Consider the following 21,812-nt stretch of genomic DNA (forward strand, 5'->3'; position numbering starts at 1 on the left):
CCAGAAACAGACTCAACTTTGACAACTGTCAATATGATTTATCACCATCGTACATAAACCTCAACTGTTAATTTACCCATACAATGAAAATGATATTGGAAAAACAGATCCTATTGAGGAAATGTAAAATCCTCACTTCAAAACGAAAACTTTGTTTCTATTTTGAGAACACAAACGCTGTCTGGCGCGTTAGTCTGGCAATTTTTTTCCTAAAACCCAACTAATGTAATGGCTCGTTGGTCTAGGGGTATGATTCTCGCTTTGGGTGCGAGAGGTCCCGGGTTCAAATCCCGGACGAGCCCAAGCAATTGGTGTTTTTCTTTTGAAACACGTAGCTTCCAACTGTGTTTAATATAGTCAGCAAAAATCATTTGTAGCAAAACCCTTCAAGTGCTCCACAGAGAAGATGTTGGCATGCCACCATCAATATATATATTTCCTGGTGCTTCTGATATCACCTTTCAAAGCTAACATCTTATATTAATACAAGTTTAGCTTTTACTTAGAATTGTATGAGAGAAATCATAAAAAATGTGTTGTTTTCATTATCAACCATTTAAAATCAATGGTTTATCGTAAGTCATTAATGCAAGTCCTAACTGCTCAGATGACGCTTTTAAGACTGCAAAGTCTTTCTTAAGACTGCAAAATCTTTGTTAACAACAAACAAAGGGGAAAAAATATATGTTTTGACATACGGAATTCTATTTTTATTCATACTTAGACATGTGCAAATATGTGTTGGAGAGGGTAGGTTTGAATCAAATTCCTTCCAGTACACGCCTGAATGTATCGATGAATAAAACTGTGAAGGTAAATTCAAGGCAGTCGTTACGTTCGGCTGTGGATTCAAGTCATGGAACCAGGCCAACCTCCCCAAACATTATTTTGCACAAGACTATTTATAATTAATTTCTCCTCTGCACATCTTTACTTTATTTTCAACATGGTGATAGCATGCAGAATATGAGAAAGAAAGTTGAATCCTTCATGTGCTTTTCCAACATATATTTGAACCACAAATTTCTCCTAAACCAACAAAGCCCTCATAAACAATTAAGAAATGAATGGAAATTTTAAGTCTTCCCCAGCAATTTGACCAGAAACAGACTCAACTTTGACAACTGTCAATATGATTTATCACCATCGTACATAAACCTCAACTGTTAATTTACCCATACAATGAAAATGATATTGGAAAAACAGATCCTATTGAGGAAATTTAAAATCCTCACTTCAAAACGAAAACTTTGTTTCTATTTTGAGAACACAAACGCTGTCTGGCGCGTTAGTCTGGCAATTTTTTTCCTAAAACCCAACTAATGTAATGGCTCGTTGGTCTAGGGGTATGATTCTCGCTTTGGGTGCGAGAGGTCCCGGGTTCAAATCCCGGACGAGCCCAAGCAATTGGTGTTTTTCTTTTGAAACACGTAGTTCCAACTGTGTTTAATATAGTCAGCAAAAATCATTTGTAGCAAAACCCTTCAAGTGCTCCACAGAGAAGATGTTGGCATGCCACCATCAATATATATATTTCCTGGTGCTTCTGATATCACATTTCAAAGCTAACATCTTATATTAATACAAGTTTAGCTTTTACTTAGAATTGTATGAGAGAAATCATAAAAAAATGTGTTGTTTTCATTATCAACCATTTAAAATCAATGGTTTATCGTAAGTCATTAATGCAAGTCCTAACTGCTCAGATGACGCTTTTAAGACTGCAAAGTCTTTCTTAAGACTGCAAAATCTTTGTTAACAACAAACAAAGGGGAAAAAAATATATGTTTTGACATACGGAATTCTATTTTTATTCATACTTAGACATGTGCAAATATGTGTTGGAGAGGGTAGGTTTGAATCAAATTCCTTCCAGTACACGCCTGAATGTATCGATGAATAAAACTGTAAAGGTAAATTCAAGGCAGTCGTTACGTTCGGCTGTGGATTCAAGTTATGGAACCAGGCCAACCTCCCCAAACATTATTTTGCACAAGACTATTTATAATTAATTTCTCCTCTGCACATCTTTACTTTATTTTCAACATGGTGATAGCATGCAGAATATGAGAAAGAAAGTTGAATCCTTCATGTGCTTTTCCAACATATATTTGAACCACAAATTTCTCCTAAACCAACAAAGCCCTCATAAACAATTAAGAAATGAATGGAAATTTTAAGTCTTCCCCAGCAATTTGACCAGAAACAGACTCAACTTTGACAACTGTCAATATGATTTATCACCATCGTACATAAACCTCAACTGTTAATTTACCCATACAATGAAAATGATATTGGAAAAACAGATCCTATTGAGGAAATTTAAAATCCTCACTTCAAAACGAAAACTTTGTTTCTATTTTGAGAACACAAACGCTGTCTGGCGCGTTAGTCTGGCAATTTTATTCCTAAAACCCAATTAATGTAATGGCTCGTTGGTCTAGGGGTATGATTCTCGCTTTGGGTGCGAGAGGTCCCGGGTTCAAATCCCGGACGAGCCCAAGCAATTGGTGTTTTTCTTTTGAAACACGTAGCTTCCAACTGTGTTTAATATAGTCAGCAAAAATCATTTGTAGCAAAACCCTTCAAGTGCTCCACAGAGAAGATGTTGGCATGCCACCATCAATATATATATTTCCTGGTGCTTCTGATATCACCTTTCAAAGCTAACATCTTATATTAATACAAGTTTAGCTTTTACTTAGAATTGTATGAGAGAAATCATAAAAAATGTGTTGTTTTCATTATTAACCATTTAAAATCAATGGTTTATCGTAAGTCATTAATGCAAGTCCTAACTGCTCAGATGACGCTTTTAAGACTGCAAAGTCTTTCTTAAGACTGCAAAATCTTTGTTAACAACAAACAAAGGGGAAAAAAATATATGTTTTGACATACGGAATTCTATTTTTATTCATACTTAGACATGTGCAAATATGTGTTGGAGAGGGTAGGTTTGAATCAAATTCCTTCCAGTACACGCCTGAATGTATCGATGAATAAAACTGTGAAGGTAAATTCAAGGCAGTCGTTACGTTCGGCTGTGGATTCAAGTCATGGAACCAGGCCAACCTCCCCAAACATTATTTTGCACAAGACTATTTATAATTAATTTCTCCTCTGCACATCTTTACTTTATTTTCAACATGGTGATAGCATGCAGAATATGAGAAAGAAAGTTGAATCCTTCATGTGCTTTTCCAACATATATTTGAACCACAAATTTCTCCTAAACCAACAAAGCCCTCATAAACAATTAAGAAATGAATGGAAATTTTAAGTCTTCCCCAGCAATTTGACCAGAAACAGACTCAACTTTGACAACTGTCAATATGATTTATCACCATCGTACATAAACCTCAACTGTTAATTTACCCATACAATGAAAATGATATTGGAAAAACAGATCCTATTGAGGAAATTTAAAATCCTCACTTCAAAACGAAAACTTTGTTTCTATTTTGAGAACACAAACGCTGTCTGGCGCGTTAGTCTGGCAATTTTTTTCCTAAAACCCAACTAATGTAATGGCTCGTTGGTCTAGGGGTATGATTCTCGCTTTGGGTGCGAGAGGTCGCGGGTTCAAATCCCGGACGAGCCCAAGCAATTGGTGTTTTTCTTTTGAAACACGTAGCTTCCAACTGTGTTTAATATAGTCAGCAAAAATCATTTGTAGCAAAACCCTTCAAGTGCTCCACAGAGAAGATGTTGGCATGCCACCATCAATATATATATTTCCTGGTGCTTCTGATATCACCTTTCAAAGCTAACATCTTATATTAATACAAGTTTAGCTTTTACTTAGAATTGTATGAAAGAAATCATAAAAAATGTGTTGTTTTCATTATCAACCATTTAAAATCAATGGTTTATCGTAAGTCATTAATGCAAGTCCTAACTGCTCAGATGACGCTTTTAAGACTGCAAAGTCTTTCTTAAGACTGCAAAATCTTTGTTAACAACAAACAAAGGGGAAAAAAATATATGTTTTGACATACGGAATTCTATTTTTATTCATACTTAGACATGTGCAAATATGTGTTGGAGAGGGTAGGTTTGAATCAAATTCCTTCCAGTACACGCCTGAATGTATCGATGAATAAAACTGTGAAGGTAAATTCAAGGCAGTCGTTACGTTCGGCTGTGGATTCAAGTCATGGAACCAGGCCAACCTCCCCAAACATTATTTTGCACAAGACTATTTATAATTAATTTCTCCTCTGCACATCTTTACTTTATTTTCAACATGGTGATAGCATGCAGAATATGAGAAAGAAAGTTGAATCCTTCATGTGCTTTTCCAACATATATTTGAACCACAAATTTCTCCTAAACCAACAAAGCCCTCATAAACAATTAAGAAATGAATGGAAATTTTAAGTCTTCCCCAGCAATTTGACCAGAAACAGACTCAACTTTGACAACTGTCAATATGATTTATCACCATCGTACATAAACCTCAACTGTTAATTTACCCATACAATGAAAATGATATTGGAAAAACAGATCCTATTGAGGAAATTTAAAATCCTCACTTCAAAACGAAAACTTTGTTTCTATTTTGAGAACACAAACGCTGTCTGGCGCGTTAGTCTGGCAATTTTTTTCCTAAAACCCAACTAATGTAATGGCTCGTTGGTCTAGGGGTATGATTCTCGCTTTGGGTGCGAGAGGTCCCGGGTTCAAATCCCGGACGAGCCCAAGCAATTGGTGTTTTTCTTTTGAAACACGTAGCTTCCAACTGTGTTTAATATAGTCAGCAAAAATCATTTGTAGCAAAACCCTTCAAGTGCTCCACAGAGAAGATGTTGGCATGCCACCATCAATATATATATTTCCTGGTGCTTCTGATATCACCTTTCAAAGCTAACATCTTATATTAATACAAGTTTAGCTTTTACTTAGAATTGTATGAGAGAAATCATAAAAAATGTGTTGTTTTCATTATCAACCATTTAAAATCAATGGTTTATCGTAAGTCATTAATGCAAGTCCTAACTGCTCAGATGACGCTTTTAAGACTGCAAAGTCTTTCTTAAGACTGCAAAATCTTTGTTAACAACAAACAAAGGGGAAAAAATATATGTTTTGACATACGGAATTCTATTTTTATTCATACTTAGACATGTGCAAATATGTGTTGGAGAGGGTAGGTTTGAATCAAATTCCTTCCAGTACACGCCTGAATGTATCGATGAATAAAACTGTGAAGGTAAATTCAAGGCAGTCGTTACGTTCGGCTGTGGATTCAAGTCATGGAACCAGGCCAACCTCCCCAAACATTATTTTGCACAAGACTATTTATAATTAATTTCTCCTCTGCACATCTTTACTTTATTTTCAACATGGTGATAGCATGCAGAATATGAGAAAGAAAGTTGAATCCTTCATGTGCTTTTCCAACATATATTTGAACCACAAATTTCTCCTAAACCAACAAAGCCCTCATAAACAATTAAGAAATGAATGGAAATTTTAAGTCTTCCCCAGCAATTTGACCAGAAACAGACTCAACTTTGACAACTGTCAATATGATTTATCACCATCGTACATAAACCTCAACTGTTAATTTACCCATACAATGAAAATGATATTGGAAAAACAGATCCTATTGAGGAAATTTAAAATCCTCACTTCAAAACGAAAACTTTGTTTCTATTTTGAGAACACAAACGCTGTCTGGCGCGTTAGTCTGGCAATTTTTTTCCTAAAACCCAACTAATGTAATGGCTCGTTGGTCTAGGGGTATGATTCTCGCTTTGGGTGCGAGAGGTCCCGGGTTTAAATCCCGGACAAGCCCAAGCAATTGTTGTTTTTCTTTTGAAACACGTAGCTTCCAACTGTGTTTAATATAGTCAGCAAAAATCATTTGTAGCAAAACCCTTCAAGTGCTCCACAGAGAAGATGTTGGCATGCCACCATCAATATATATATATTTCCTGGTGCTTCTGATATCACCTTTCAAAGCTAACATCTTATATTAATACAAGTTTAGCTTTTACTTAGAATTGTATGAGAGAAATCATAAAAAATGTGTTGTTTTCATTATCAACCATTTAAAATCAATGGTTTATCGTAAGTCATTAATGCAAGTCCTAACTGCTCAGATGACGCTTTTAAGACTGCAAAGTCTTTCTTAAGACTGCAAAATCTTTGTTAACAACAAACAAAGGGGAAAAAAATATATGTTTTGACATACGGAATTCTATTTTTATTCATACTTAGACATGTGCAAATATGTGTTGGAGAGGGTAGGTTTGAATCAAATTCCTTCCAGTACACGCCTGAATGTATCGATGAATAAAACTGTAAAGGTAAATTCAAGGCAGTCGTTACGTTCGGCTGTGGATTCAAGTTATGGAACCAGGCCAACCTCCCCAAACATTATTTTGCACAAGACTATTTATAATTAATTTCTCCTCTGCACATCTTTACTTTATTTTCAACATGGTGATAGCATGCAGAATATGAGAAAGAAAGTTGAATCCTTCATGTGCTTTTCCAACATATTTTTGAACCACAAATTTCTCCTAAACCAACAAATCCCTCATAAACAATTAAGAAATGAATGGAAATTTTAAGTCTTCCCCAGCAATTTGACCAGAAACAGACTCAACTTTGACAACTGTCAATATGATTTATCACCATCGTACATAAACCTCAACTGTTAATTTACCCATACAATGAAAATGATATTGGAAAAACAGATCCTATTGAGGAAATTTAAAATCCTCACTTCAAAACGAAAACTTTGTTTCTATTTTGAGAACACAAACGCTGTCTGGCGCGTTAGTCTGGCAATTTTTTTCCTAAAACCCAACTAATGTAATGGCTCGTTGGTCTAGGGGTATGATTCTCGCTTTGGGTGCGAGAGGTCCCGGGTTTAAATCCCGGACAAGCCCAAGCAATTGTTGTTTTTCTTTTGAAACACGTAGCTTCCAACTGTGTTTAATATAGTCAGCAAAAATCATTTGTAGCAAAACCCTTCAAGTGCTCCACAGAGAAGATGTTGGCATGCCACCATCAATATATATATATTTCCTGGTGCTTCTGATATCACCTTTCAAAGCTAACATCTTATATTAATACAAGTTTAGCTTTTACTTAGAATTGTATGAGAGAAATCATAAAAAATGTGTTGTTTTCATTATCAACCATTTAAAATCAATGGTTTATCGTAAGTCATTAATGCAAGTCCTAACTGCTCAGATGACGCTTTTAAGACTGCAAAGTCTTTCTTAAGACTGCAAAATCTTTGTTAACAACAAACAAAGGGGAAAAAAATATATGTTTTGACATACGGAATTCTATTTTTATTCATACTTAGACATGTGCAAATATGTGTTGGAGAGGGTAGGTTTGAATCAAATTCCTTCCAGTACACGCCTGAATGTATCGATGAATAAAACTGTGAAGGTAAATTCAAGGCAGTCGTTACGTTCGGCTGTGGATTCAAGTCATGGAACCAGGCCAACCTCCCCAAACATTATTTTGCACAAGACTATTTATAATTAATTTCTCCTCTGCACATCTTTACTTTATTTTCAACATGGTGATAGCATGCAGAATATGAGAAAAAAAGTTGAATCCTTCATGTGCTTTTCCAACATATATTTGAACCACAAATTTCTCCTAAACCAACAAAGCCCTCATAAACAATTAAGAAATGAATGGAAATTTTAAGTCTTCCCCAGCAATTTGACCAGAAACAGACTCAACTTTGACAACTGTCAATATGATTTATCACCATCGTACATAAACCTCAACTGTTAATTTACCCATACAATGAAAATGATATTGGAAAAACAGATCCTATTGAGGAAATTTAAAATCCTCACTTCAAAACGAAAACTTTGTTTCTATTTTGAGAACACAAACGCTGTCTGGCGCGTTAGTCTGGCAATTTTTTTCCTAAAACCCAACTAATGTAATGGCTCGTTGGTCTAGGGGTATGATTCTCGCTTTGGGTGCGAGAGGTCGCGGGTTCAAATCCCGGACGAGCCCAAGCAATTGGTGTTTTTCTTTTGAAACACGTAGCTTCCAACTGTGTTTAATATAGTCAGCAAAAATCATTTGTAGCAAAACCCTTCAAGTGCTCCACAGAGAAGATGTTGGCATGCCACCATCAATATATATATTTCCTGGTGCTTCTGATATCACCTTTCAAAGCTAACATCTTATATTAATACAAGTTTAGCTTTTACTTAGAATTGTATGAAAGAAATCATAAAAAATGTGTTGTTTTCATTATCAACCATTTAAAATCAATGGTTTATCGTAAGTCATTAATGCAAGTCCTAACTGCTCAGATGACGCTTTTAAGACTGCAAAGTCTTTCTTAAGACTGCAAAATCTTTGTTAACAACAAACAAAGGGGAAAAAAATATATGTTTTGACATACGGAATTCTATTTTTATTCATACTTAGACATGTGCAAATATGTGTTGGAGAGGGTAGGTTTGAATCAAATTCCTTCCAGTACACGCCTGAATGTATCGATGAATAAAACTGTGAAGGTAAATTCAAGGCAGTCGTTACGTTCGGCTGTGGATTCAAGTCATGGAACCAGGCCAACCTCCCCAAACATTATTTTGCACAAGACTATTTATAATTAATTTCTCCTCTGCACATCTTTACTTTATTTTCAACATGGTGATAGCATGCAGAATATGAGAAAGAAAGTTGAATCCTTCATGTGCTTTTCCAACATATATTTGAACCACAAATTTCTCCTAAACCAACAAAGCCCTCATAAACAATTAAGAAATGAATGGAAATTTTAAGTCTTCCCCAGCAATTTGACCAGAAACAGACTCAACTTTGACAACTGTCAATATGATTTATCACCATCGTACATAAACCTCAACTGTTAATTTACCCATACAATGAAAATGATATTGGAAAAACAGATCCTATTGAGGAAATTTAAAATCCTCACTTCAAAACGAAAACTTTGTTTCTATTTTGAGAACACAAACGCTGTCTGGCGCGTTAGTCTGGCAATTTTTTTCCTAAAACCCAACTAATGTAATGGCTCGTTGGTCTAGGGGTATGATTCTCGCTTTGGGTGCGAGAGGTCCCGGGTTTAAATCCCGGACAAGCCCAAGCAATTGTTGTTTTTCTTTTGAAACACGTAGCTTCCAACTGTGTTTAATATAGTCAGCAAAAATCATTTGTAGCAAAACCCTTCAAGTGCTCCACAGAGAAGATGTTGGCATGCCACCATCAATATATATATTTCCTGGTGCTTCTGATATCACCTTTCAAAGCTAACATCTTATATTAATACAAGTTTAGCTTTTACTTAGAATTGTATGAGAGAAATCATAAAAAATGTGTTGTTTTCATTATCAACCATTTAAAATCAATGGTTTATCGTAAGTCATTAATGCAAGTCCTAACTGCTCAGATGACGCTTTTAAGACTGCAAAGTCTTTCTTAAGACTGCAAAATCTTTGTTAACAACAAACAAAGGGGAAAAAAATATATGTTTTGACATACGGAATTCTATTTTTATTCATACTTAGACATGTGCAAATATGTGTTGGAGAGGGTAGGTTTGAATCAAATTCCTTCCAGTACACGCCTGAATGTATCGATGAATAAAACTGTAAAGGTAAATTCAAGGCAGTCGTTACGTTCGGCTGTGGATTCAAGTTATGGAACCAGGCCAACCTCCCCAAACATTATTTTGCACAAGACTATTTATAATTAATTTCTCCTCTGCACATCTTTACTTTATTTTCAACATGGTGATAGCATGCAGAATATGAGAAAGAAAGTTGAATCCTTCATGTGCTTTTCCAACATATATTTGAACCACAAATTTCTCCTAAACCAACAAAGCCCTCATAAACAATTAAGAAATGAATGGAAATTTTAAGTCTTCCCCAGCAATTTGACCAGAAACAGACTCAACTTTGACAACTGTCAATATGATTTATCACCATCGTACATAAACCTCAACTGTTAATTTACCCATACAATGAAAATGATATTGGAAAAACAGATCCTATTGAGGAAATTTAAAATCCTCACTTCAAAACGAAAACTTTGTTTCTATTTTGAGAACACAAACGCTGTCTGGCGCGTTAGTCTGGCAATTTTTTTCCTAAAACCCAACTAATGTAATGGCTCGTTGGTCTAGGGGTATGATTCTCGCTTTGGGTGCGAGAGGTCCCGGGTTCAAATCCCGGACGAGCCCAAGCAATTGGTGTTTTTCTTTTGAAACACGTAGCTTCCAACTGTGTTTAATATAGTCAGCAAAAATCATTTGTAGCAAAACCCTTCAAGTGCTCCACAGAGAAGATGTTGGCATGCCACCATCAATATATATATTTCCTGGTGCTTCTGATATCACCTTTCAAAGCTAACATCTTATATTAATACAAGTTTAGCTTTTACTTAGAATTGTATGAGAGAAATCATAAAAAATGTGTTGTTTTCATTATCAACCATTTAAAATCATTGGTTTATCGTAAGTCATTAATGCAAGTCCTAACTGCTCAGATGACGCTTTTAAGACTGCAAAGTCTTTCTTAAGACTGCAAAATCTTTGTTAACAACAAACAAAGGGGAAAAAAATATATGTTTTGACATACGGAATTCTATTTTTATTCATACTTAGACATGTGCAAATATGTGTTGGAGAGGGTAGGTTTGAATCAAATTCCTTCCAGTACACGCCTGAATGTATCGATGAATAAAACTGTGAAGGTAAATTCAAGGCAGTCGTTACGTTCGGCTGTGGATTCAAGTCATGGAACCAGGCCAACCTCCCCAAACATTATTTTGCACAAGACTATTTATAATTAATTTCTCCTCTGCACATCTTTACTTTATTTTCAACATGGTGATAGCATGCAGAATATGAGAAAGAAAGTTGAATCCTTCATGTGCTTTTCCAACATATATTTGAACCACAAATTTCTCCTAAACCAACAAAGCCCTCATAAACAATTAAGAAATGAATGGAAATTTTAAGTCTTCCCCAGCAATTTGACCAGAAACAGACTCAACTTTGACAACTGTCAATATGATTTATCACCATCGTACATAAACCTCAACTGTTAATTTACCCATACAATGAAAATGATATTGGAAAAACAGATCCTATTGAGGAAATTTAAAATCCTCACTTCAAAACGAAAACTTTGTTTCTATTTTGAGAACACAAACGCTGTCTGGCGCGTTAGTCTGGCAATTTTTTTCCTAAAACCCAACTAATGTAATGGCTCGTTGGTCTAGGGGTATGATTCTCGCTTTGGGTGCGAGAGGTCCCGGGTTTAAATCCCGGACAAGCCCAAGCAATTGTTGTTTTTCTTTTGAAACACGTAGCTTCCAACTGTGTTTAATATAGTCAGCAAAAATCATTTGTAGCAAAACCCTTCAAGTGCTCCACAGAGAAGATGTTGGCATGCCACCATCAATATATATATATTTCCTGGTGCTTCTGATATCACCTTTCAAAGCTAACATCTTATATTAATACAAGTTTAGCTTTTACTTAGAATTGTATGAGAGAAATCATAAAAAATGTGTTGTTTTCATTATCAACCATTTAAAATCAATGGTTTATCGTAAGTCATTAATGCAAGTCCTAACTGCTCAGATGACGCTTTTAAGACTGCAAAGTCTTTCTTAAGACTGCAAAATCTTTGTTAACAACAAACAAAGGGGAAAAAAATATATGTTTTGACATACGGAATTCTATTTTTATTCATACTTAGACATGTGCAAATATGTGTTGGAGAGGGTAGGTTTGAATCAAATTCCTTCCAGTACACGCCTGAATGTATCGATGAATAAAACTGTGAAGGTAAATTCAAGGCAGTCGTTACGTTCGGCTGTGGATTCAAGTCATGGAACCAGGCCAACCTCCCCAAACATTATTTTGCACAAGACTATTTATAATTAATTTCTCCTCTGCACATCTTTACTTTATTTTCAACATGGTGATAGCATGCAGAATATGAGAAAAAAAGTTGAATCCTTCATGTGCTTTTCCAACATATATTTGAACCACAAATTTCTCCTAAACCAACAAAGCCCTCATAAACAATTAAGAAATGAATGGAAATTTTAAGTCTTCCCCAGCAATTTGACCAGAAACAGACTCAACTTTGACAACTGTCAATATGATTTATCACCATCGTACATAAACCTCAACTGTTAATTTACCCATACAATGAAAATGATATTGGAAAAACAGATCCTATTGAGGAAATTTAAAATCCTCACTTCAAAACGAAAACTTTGTTTCTATTTTGAGAACACAAACGCTGACTGGCGCGTTAGTCTGGCAATTTTTTTCCTAAAACCCAACTAATGTAATGGCTCGTTGGTCTAGGGGTATGATTCTCGCTTTGGGTGCGAGAGGTCCCGGGTTCAAATCCCGGACGAGCCCAAGCAATTGGTGTTTTTCTTTTGAAACACGTAGCTTCCAACTGTGTTTAATATAGTCAGCAAAAATCATTTGTAGCAAAACCCTTCAAGTGCTCCACAGAGAAGATGTTGGCATGCCACCATCAATATATATATTTCCTGGTGCTTCTGATATCACCTTTCAAAGCTAACATCTTATATTAATACAAGTTTAGCTTTTACTTAGAATTGTATGAGAGAAATCATAAAAAATGTGTTGTTTTCATTATCAACCATTTAAAATCAATGGTTTATCGTAAGTCATTAATGCAAGTCCTAACTGCTCAGATGACGCTTTTAAGACTGCAAAGTCTTTCTTAAGACTGCAAAATCTTTGTTAACAACAAACAAAGGGGAAAAAAATATATGTTTTGACATACGGAATTCTATTTTTATTCATACTTAGACATGTGCAAATATGTGTTGGAGAGGGTAGGTTTGAATCAAATTCCTTCCAGTACACGCCTGAATGTATCGATGAATAAAACTGTGAAGGTAAATTCAAGGCAGTCGTTACGTTCGGCTGTGGATTCAAGTCATGGAACCAGGCCAACCTCCCCAAACATTATTTTGCACAAGACTATTTATAATTAATTTCTCCTCTGCACATCTTTACTTTATTTTCAACATGGTGATAGCATGCAGAATATGAGAAAGAAAGTTGAATCCTTCATGTGCTTTTCCAACATATATTTGAACCACAAATTTCTCCTAAACCAACAAAGCCCTCATAAACAATTAAGAAATGAATGGAAATTTTAAGTCTTCCCCAGCAATTTGACCAGAAACAGACTCAACTTTGACAACTGTCAATATGATTTATCACCATCGTACATAAACCTCAACTGTTAATTTACCCATACAATGAAAATGATATTGGAAAAACAGATCCTATTGAGGAAATTTAAAATCCTCACTTCAAAACGAAAACTTTGTTTCTATTTTGAGAACACAAACGCTGTCTGGCGCGTTAGTCTGGCAATTTTTTTCCTAAAACCCAACTAATGTAATGGCTCGTTGGTCTAGGGGTATGATTCTCGCTTTGGGTGCGAGAGGTCCCGGGTTTAAATCCCGGACAAGCCCAAGCAATTGTTGTTTTTCTTTTGAAACACGTAGCTTCCAACTGTGTTTAATATAGTCAGCAAAAATCATTTGTAGCAAAACCCTTCAAGTGCTCCACAGAGAAGATGTTGGCATGCCACCATCAATATATATATATTTCCTGGTGCTTCTGATATCACCTTTCAAAGCTAACATCTTATATTAATACAAGTTTAGCTTTTACTTAGAATTGTATGAGAGAAATCATAAAAAATGTGTTGTTTTCATTATCAACCATTTAAAATCAATGGTTTATCGTAAGTCATTAATGCAAGTCCTAACTGCTCAGATGACGCTTTTAAGACTGCAAAGTCTTTCTTAAGACTGCAAAATCTTTGTTAACAACAAACAAAGGGGAAAAAAATATATGTTTTGACATACGGAATTCTATTTTTATTCATACTTAGACATGTGCAAATATGTGTTGGAGAGGGTAGGTTTGAATCAAATTCCTTCCAGTACACGCCTGAATGTATCGATGAATAAAACTGTGAAGGTAAATTCAAGGCAGTCGTTACGTTCGGCTGTGGATTCAAGTCATGGAACCAGGCCAACCTCCCCAAACATTATTTTGCACAAGACTATTTATAATTAATTTCTCCTCTGCACATCTTTACTTTATTTTCAACATGGTGATAGCATGCAGAATATGAGAAAGAAAGTTGAATCCTTCATGTGCTTTTCCAACATATATTTGAACCACAAATTTCTCCTAAACCAACAAAGCCCTCATAAACAATTAAGAAATGAATGGAGATTTTAAGTCTTCCCCAGCAATTTGACCAGAAACAGACTCAACTTTGACAACTGTCAATATGATTTATCACCATCGTACATAAACCTCAACTGTTAATTTACCCATACAATGAAAATGATATTGGAAAAACAGATCCTATTGAGGAAATTTAAAATCCTCACTTCAAAACGAAAACTTTGTTTCTATTTTGAGAACACAAACGCTGTCTGGCGTGTTAGTCTGGCAATTTTTTTCCTAAAACCCAACTAATGTAATGGCTCGTTGGTCTAGGGGTATGATTCTCGCTTTGGGTGCGAGAGGTCCCGGGTTCAAATCCCGGACGAGCCCAAGCAATTAGTGTTTTTCTTTTGAAACACGTAGCTTCCAACTGTGTTTAATATAGTCAGCAAAAATCATTTGTAGCAAAACCCTTCAAGTGCTCCACAGAGAAGATGTTGGCATGCCACCATCAATATATATATTTCCTGGTGCTTCTGATATCACCTTTCAAAGCTAACATCTTATATTAATACAAGTTTAGCTTTTACTTAGAATTGTATGAGAGAAATCATAAAAAATGTGTTGTTTTCATTATCAACCATTTAAAATCAATGGTTTATCGTAAGTCATTAATGCAAGTCCTAACTGCTCAGATGACGCTTTTAAGACTGCAAAGTCTTTCTTAAGACTGCAAAATCTTTGTTAACAACAAACAAAGGGGAAAAAAATATATGTTTTGACATACGGAATTCTATTTTTATTCATACTTAGACATGTGCAAATATGTGTTGGAGAGGGTAGGTTTGAATCAAATTCCTTCCAGTACACGCCTGAATGTATCGATGAATAAAACTGTGAAGGTAAATTCAAGGCAGTCGTTACGTTCGGCTGTGGATTCAAGTTATGGAACCAGGCCAACCTCCCCAAACAATATTTTGCACAAGACTATTTATAATTAATTTCTCCTCTGCACATCTTTACTTTATTTTCAACATGGTGATAGCATGCAGAATATGAGAAAGAAAGTTGAATCCTTCATGTGCTTTTCCAACATATATTTGAACCACAAATTTCTCCTAAACCAACAAAGCCCTCATAAACAATTAAGAAATGAATGGAAATTTTAAGTCTTCCCCAGCAATTTGACCAGAAACAGACTCAACTTTGACAACTGTCAATATGATTTATCACCATCGTACATAAACCTCAACTGTTAATTTACCCATACAATGAAAATGATATTGGAAAAACAGATCCTATTGAGGAAATTTAAAATCCTCACTTCAAAACGAAAACTTTGTTTCTATTTTGAGAACACAAACGCTGTCTGGCGCGTTAGTCTGGCAATTTTTTTCCTAAAACCCAACTAATGTAATGGCTCGTTGGTCTAGGGGTATGATTCTCGCTTTGGGTGCGAGAGGTCCCGGGTTCAAATCCCGGACGAGCCCAAGCAATTAGTGTTTTTCTTTTGAAACACGTAGCTTCCAACTGTGTTTAATATAGTCAGCAAAAATCATTTGTAGCAAAACCCTTCAAGTGCTCCACAGAGAAGATGTTGGCATGCCACCATCAATATATATATTTCCTGGTGCTTCTGATATCACCTTTCAAAGCTAACATCTTATATTAATACAAGTTTAGCTTTTACTTAGAATTGTATGAGAGAAATCATAAAAAATGTGTTGTTTTCATTATCAACCATTTAAAATCAATGGTTTATCGTAAGTCATTAATGCAAGTCCTAACTGCTCAGATGACGCTTTTAAGACTGCAAAGTCTTTCTTAAGACTGCAAAATCTTTGTTAACAACAAACAAAGGGGAAAAAAATATATGTTTTGACATACGGAATTCTATTTTTATTCATACTTAGACATGTGCAAATATGTGTTGGAGAGGGTAGGTTTGAATCAAATTCCTTCCAGTACACGCCTGAATGTATCGATGAATAAAACTGTGAAGGTAAATTCAAGGCAGTCGTTACGTTCGGCTGTGGATTCAAGTTATGGAACCAGGCCAACCTCCCCAAACAATATTTTGCACAAGACTATTTATAATTAATTTCTCCTCTGCACATCTTTACTTTATTTTCAACATGGTGATAGCATGCAGAATATGAGAAAGAAAGTTGAATCCTTCATGTGCTTTTCCAACATATATTTGAACCACAAATTTCTCCTAAACCAACAAAGCCCTCATAAACAATTAAGAAATGAATGGAAATTTTAAGTCTTCCCCAGCAATTTGACCAGAAACAGACTCAACTTTGACAACTGTCAATATGATTTATCACCATCGTACATAAACCTCAACTGTTAATTTACCCATACAATGAAAATGATATTGGAAAAACAGATCCTATTGAGGAAATTTAAAATCCTCACTTCAAAACGAAAACTTTGTTTCTATTTTGAGAACACAAACGCTGTCTGGCGCGTTAGTCTGGCAATTTTTTTCCTAAAACCCAACTAATGTAATGGCTCGTTGGTCTAGGGGTATGATTCTCGCTTTGGGTGCGAGAGGTCCCGGGTTCAAATCCCGGACGAGCCCAAGCAATTGGTGTTTTTCTTTTGAAACACGTAGCTTCCAACTGTGTTTAATATAGTCAGCAAAAATCATTTGTAGCAAAACCCTTCAAGTGCTCCACAGAGAAGATGTTGGCATGCCACCATCAATATATATATTTCCTGGTGCTTCTGATATCACCTTTCAAAGCTAACATCTTATATTAATACAAGTTTAGCTTTTACTTAGATTGTATGAGAGAAATCATAAAAAATGTGTTGTTTTCATTATCAACCATTTAAAATCAATGGTTTATCGTAAGTCATTAATGCAAGTCCTAACTGCTCAGATGACGCTTTTAAGACTGCAAAGTCTTTCTTAAGACTGCAAAATCTTTGTTAACAACAAACAAAGGGGAAAAAAATATATGTTTTGACATACGGAATTCTATTTTTATTCATACTTAGACATGTGCAAATATGTGTTGGAGAGGGTAGGTTTGAATCAAATTCCTTCCAGTACACGCCTGAATGTATCGATGAATAAAACTGTGAAGGTAAATTCAAGGCAGTCGTTACGTTCGGCTGTGGATTCAAGTTATGGAACCAGGCCAACCTCCCCAAACAATATTTTGCACAAGACTATTTATAATTAATTTCTCCTCTGCACATCTTTACTTTATTTTCAACATGGTGATAGCATGCAGAATATGAGAAAGAAAGTTGAATCCTTCATGTGCTTTTCCAACATATATTTGAACCACAAATTTCTCCTAAACCAACAAAGCCCTCATAAACAATTAAGAAATGAATGGAAATTTTAAGTCTTCCCCAGCAATTTGACCAGAAACAGACTCAACTTTGACAACTGTCAATATGATTTATCACCATCGTACATAAACCTCAACTGTTAATTTACCCATACAATGAAAATGATATTGGAAAAACAGATCCTATTGAGGAAATTTAAAATCCTCACTTCAAAACGAAAACTTTGTTTCTATTTTGAGAACACAAACGCTGTCTGGCGCGTTAGTCTGGCAATTTTTTTCCTAAAACCCAACTAATGTAATGGCTCGTTGGTCTAGGGGTATGATTCTCGCTTTGGGTGCGAGAGGTCCCGGGTTCAAATCCCGGACGAGCCCAAGCAATTGGTGTTTTTCTTTTGAAACACGTAGCTTCCAACTGTGTTTAATATAGTCAGCAAAAATCATTTGTAGCAAAACCCTTCAAGTGCTCCACAGAGAAGATGTTGGCATGCCACCATCAATATATATATTTCCTGGTGCTTCTGATATCACCTTTCAAAGCTAACATCTTATATTAATACAAGTTTAGCTTTTACTTAGAATTGTATGAGAGAAATCATAAAAATGTGTTGTTTTCATTATCAACCATTTAAAATCAATGGTTTATCGTAAGTCATTAATGCAAGTCCTAACTGCTCAGATGACGCTTTTAAGACTGCAAAGTCTTTCTTAAGACTGCAAAATCTTTGTTAACAACAAACAAAGGGGAAAAAAATATATGTTTTGACATACGGAATTCTATTTTTATTCATACTTAGACATGTGCAAATATGTGTTGGAGAGGGTAGGTTTGAATCAAATTCCTTCCAGTACACGCCTGAATGTATCGATGAATAAAACTGTGAAGGTAAATTCAAGGCAGTCGTTACGTTCGGCTGTGGATTCAAGTTATGGAACCAGGCCAACCTCCCCAAACATTATTTTGCACAAGACTATTTATAATTAATTTCTCCTCTGCACATCTTTACTTTATTTTCAACATGGTGATAGCATGCAGAATATGAGAAAGAAAGTTGAATCCTTCATGTGCTTTTCCAACATATATTTGAACCACAAATTTCTCCTAAACCAACAAAGCCCTCATAAACAATTAAGAAATGAATGGAAATTTTAAGTCTTCCCCAGCAATTTGACCAGAAACAGACTCAACTTTGACAACTGTCAATATGATTTATCACCATCGTACATAAACCTCAACTGTTAATTTACCCATACAATGAAAATGATATTGGAAAAACAGATCCTATTGAGGAAATTTAAAATCCTCACTTCAAAACGAAAACTTTGTTTCTATTTTGAGAACACAAACGCTGTCTGGCGCGTTAGTCTGGCAATTTTTTTCCTAAAAACTAACTAATGTAATGGCTCGTTGGTCTAGGGGTATGATTCTCGCTTTGGGTGCGAGAGGTCCCGGGTTCAAATCCCGGACGAGCCCAAGCAATTGGTGTTTTTCTTTTGAAACACGTAGCTTCCAACTGTGTTTAATATAGTCAGCAAAAATCATTTGTAGCAAAACCCTTCAAGTGCTCCACAGAGAAGATGTTGGCATGCCACCATCAATATATATATTTCCTGGTCCTTCTGATATCACCTTTCAAAGCTAACATCTTATATTAATACAAGTTTAGCTTTTACTTAGAATTGTATGAGAGAAATCATAAAAAATGTGTTGTTTTCATTATCAACCATTTAAAATCAATGGTTTATCGTAAGTCATTAATGCAAGTCCTAACTGCTCAGATGACGCTTTTAAGACTGCAAAGTCTTTCTTAAGACTGCAAAATCTTTGTTAACAACAAACAAAGGGGAAAAAAATATATGTTTTGACATACGGAATTCTATTTTTATTCATACTTAGACATGTGCAAATATGTGTTGGAGAGGGTAGGTTTGAATCAAATTCCTTCCAGTACACGCCTGAATGTATCGATGAATAAAACTGTGAAGGTAAATTCAAGGCAGTCGTTACATTCGGCTGTGGATTCAAGTTATGGAACCAGGCCAACCTCCCCAAACATTATTTTGCACAAGACTATTTATAATTAATTTCTCCTCTGCACATCTTTACTTTATTTTCAACATGGTGATAGCATGCAGAATATGAGAAAGAAAGTTGAATCCTTCATGTGCTTTTCCAACATATATTTGAACCACAAATTTCTCCTAAACCAACAAAGCCCTCATAAACAATTAAGAAATGAATGGAAATTTTAAGTCTTCCCCAGCAATTTGACCAGAAACAGACTCAACTTTGACAACTGTCAATATGATTTATCACCATCGTACATAAACCTCAACTGTTAATTTACCCATACAATGAAAATGATATTGGAAAAACAGATCCTATTGAGGAAATTTAAAATCCTCACTTCAAAACGAAAACTTTGTTTCTATTTTGAGAACACAAACGCTGTCTGGCGCGTTAGTCTGGCAATTTTTTTCCTAAAACCCAACTAATGTAATGGCTCGTTGGTCTAGGGGTATGATTCTCGCTTTGGGTGCGAGAGGTCCCGGGTTCAAATCCCGGACGAGCCCAAGCAATTGGTGTTTTTCTTTTGAAACACGTAGCTTCCAACTGTGTTTAATATAGTCAGCAAAAATCATTTGTAGCAAAACCCTTCAAGTGCTCCACAGAGAAGATGTTGGCATGCCACCATCAATATATATATTTCCTGGTCCTTCTGATATCACCTTTCAAAGCTAACATCTTATATTAATACAAGTTTAGCTTTTACTTAGAATTGTATGAGAGAAATCATAAAAAATGTGTTGTTTTCATTATCAACCATTTAAAATCAATGGTTTATCGTAAGTCATTAATGCAAGTCCTAACTGCTCAGATGACGCTTTTAAGACTGCAAAGTCTTTCTTAAGACTGCAAAATCTTTGTTAACAACAAACAAAGGGGAAAAAAATATATGTTTTGACATACGGAATTCTATTTTTATTCATACTTAGACATGTGCAAATATGTGTTGGAGAGGGTAGGTTTGAATCAAATTCCTTCCAGTACACGCCTGAATGTATCGATGAATAAAACTGTGAAGGTAAATTCAAGGCAGTCGTTACATTCGGCTGTGGATTCAAGTTATGGAACCAGGCCAACCTCCCCAAACATTATTTTGCACAAGACTATTTATAATTAATTTCTCCTCTGCACATCTTTACTTTATTTTCAACATGGTGATAGCATGCAGAATATGAGAAAGAAAGTTGAATCCTTCATGTGCTTTTCCAACATATATTTGAACCACAAATTTCTCCTAAACCAACAAAGCCCTCATAAACAATTAAGAAATGAATGGAAATTTTAAGTCTTCCCCAGCAATTTGACCAGAAACAGACTCAACTTTGACAACTGTCAATATGATTTATCACCATCGTACATAAACCTCAACTGTTAATTTACCCATACAATGAAAATGATATTGGAAAAACAGATCCTATTGAGGAAATTTAAAATCCTCACTTCAAAACGAAAACTTTGTTTCTATTTTGAGAACACAAACGCTGTCTGGCGCGTTAGTCTGGCAATTTTTTTTCCTAAAACCCAACTAACGTAATGGCTCGTTGGTCTAGGGGTATGATTCTCGCTTTGGGTGCGAGAGGTCCCGGGTTCAAATCCCGGATGAGCCCAAGCAATTGGTGTTTTTCTTTTGAAACACGTAGCTTCCAACTGTGTTTAATATAGTCAGCAAAAATCATTTGTAGCAAAACCCTTCAAGTGCTCCACAGAGAAGATGTTGGCATGCCACCATCAATATATATATTTCCTGGTGCTTCTGATATCACCTTTCAAAGCTAACATCTTATATTAATACAAGTTTAGCTTTTACTTAGAATTGTATGAGAGAAATCATAAAAAATGTGTTGTTTTCATTATCAACCATTTAAAATCAATGGTTTATCGTAAGTCATTAATGCAAGTCCTAACTGCTCAGATGACGCTTTTAAGACTGCAAAGTCTTTCTTAAGACTGCAAAATCTTTGTTAACAACAAACAAAGGGGAAAACAATATATGTTTTGACATACGTAATTCTATTTTTATTCATACTTAGACATGTGCAAATATGTGTTGGAGAGGGTAGGTTTGAATCAAATTCCTTCCAGTACACGCCTGAATGTATCGATGAATAAAACTGTGAAGGTAAATTCAAGGCAGTCGTTACGTTCGGCTGTGGATTCAAGTCATGGAACCAGGCCAACCTCCCCAAACATTATTTTGCACAAGACTATTTAT

General features: G+C 35.4%; 12 non-coding genes across 12 annotated transcripts; all 12 read left to right on the top strand.

The window, feature by feature from the left end:
- Nucleotides 1-230: 230 nt before the first annotated feature.
- TRNAP-UGG (transfer RNA proline (anticodon UGG)) lies at nucleotides 231-302 on the top strand. Its single transcript has one exon. It is a non-coding gene; the product is annotated as a tRNA-Pro (tRNA).
- A 1,027-nt stretch (nucleotides 303-1,329) lies between these two features.
- TRNAP-UGG (transfer RNA proline (anticodon UGG)) lies at nucleotides 1,330-1,401 on the top strand. The gene has a single exon. It is a non-coding gene; the product is annotated as a tRNA-Pro (tRNA).
- A 1,028-nt stretch (nucleotides 1,402-2,429) lies between these two features.
- On the top strand, nucleotides 2,430-2,501 carry TRNAP-UGG (transfer RNA proline (anticodon UGG)). Its single transcript has one exon. It is a non-coding gene; the product is annotated as a tRNA-Pro (tRNA).
- Nucleotides 2,502-4,629: 2,128 nt separating this feature from the next.
- TRNAP-UGG (transfer RNA proline (anticodon UGG)) lies at nucleotides 4,630-4,701 on the top strand. Its single transcript has one exon. It is a non-coding gene; the product is annotated as a tRNA-Pro (tRNA).
- Nucleotides 4,702-10,132: 5,431 nt separating this feature from the next.
- Nucleotides 10,133-10,204, top strand: TRNAP-UGG (transfer RNA proline (anticodon UGG)). Its single transcript has one exon. It is a non-coding gene; the product is annotated as a tRNA-Pro (tRNA).
- A 2,130-nt stretch (nucleotides 10,205-12,334) lies between these two features.
- Nucleotides 12,335-12,406, top strand: TRNAP-UGG (transfer RNA proline (anticodon UGG)). The gene has a single exon. It is a non-coding gene; the product is annotated as a tRNA-Pro (tRNA).
- A 2,130-nt stretch (nucleotides 12,407-14,536) lies between these two features.
- On the top strand, nucleotides 14,537-14,608 carry TRNAP-UGG (transfer RNA proline (anticodon UGG)). Its single transcript has one exon. It is a non-coding gene; the product is annotated as a tRNA-Pro (tRNA).
- A 1,028-nt stretch (nucleotides 14,609-15,636) lies between these two features.
- Nucleotides 15,637-15,708, top strand: TRNAP-UGG (transfer RNA proline (anticodon UGG)). Its single transcript has one exon. It is a non-coding gene; the product is annotated as a tRNA-Pro (tRNA).
- A 1,028-nt stretch (nucleotides 15,709-16,736) lies between these two features.
- TRNAP-UGG (transfer RNA proline (anticodon UGG)) lies at nucleotides 16,737-16,808 on the top strand. Its single transcript has one exon. It is a non-coding gene; the product is annotated as a tRNA-Pro (tRNA).
- A 1,027-nt stretch (nucleotides 16,809-17,835) lies between these two features.
- TRNAP-UGG (transfer RNA proline (anticodon UGG)) lies at nucleotides 17,836-17,907 on the top strand. Its single transcript has one exon. It is a non-coding gene; the product is annotated as a tRNA-Pro (tRNA).
- A 1,027-nt stretch (nucleotides 17,908-18,934) lies between these two features.
- TRNAP-UGG (transfer RNA proline (anticodon UGG)) lies at nucleotides 18,935-19,006 on the top strand. The gene has a single exon. It is a non-coding gene; the product is annotated as a tRNA-Pro (tRNA).
- Nucleotides 19,007-20,034: 1,028 nt separating this feature from the next.
- Nucleotides 20,035-20,106, top strand: TRNAP-UGG (transfer RNA proline (anticodon UGG)). Its single transcript has one exon. It is a non-coding gene; the product is annotated as a tRNA-Pro (tRNA).
- Nucleotides 20,107-21,812: the final 1,706 nt, after the last annotated feature.

The sequence above is a fragment of the Pelobates fuscus genome, chromosome 6 (genome assembly GCF_036172605.1).
Source record: "Pelobates fuscus isolate aPelFus1 chromosome 6, aPelFus1.pri, whole genome shotgun sequence".
Classification (NCBI taxonomy): Eukaryota; Metazoa; Chordata; class Amphibia; order Anura; family Pelobatidae; genus Pelobates; species Pelobates fuscus.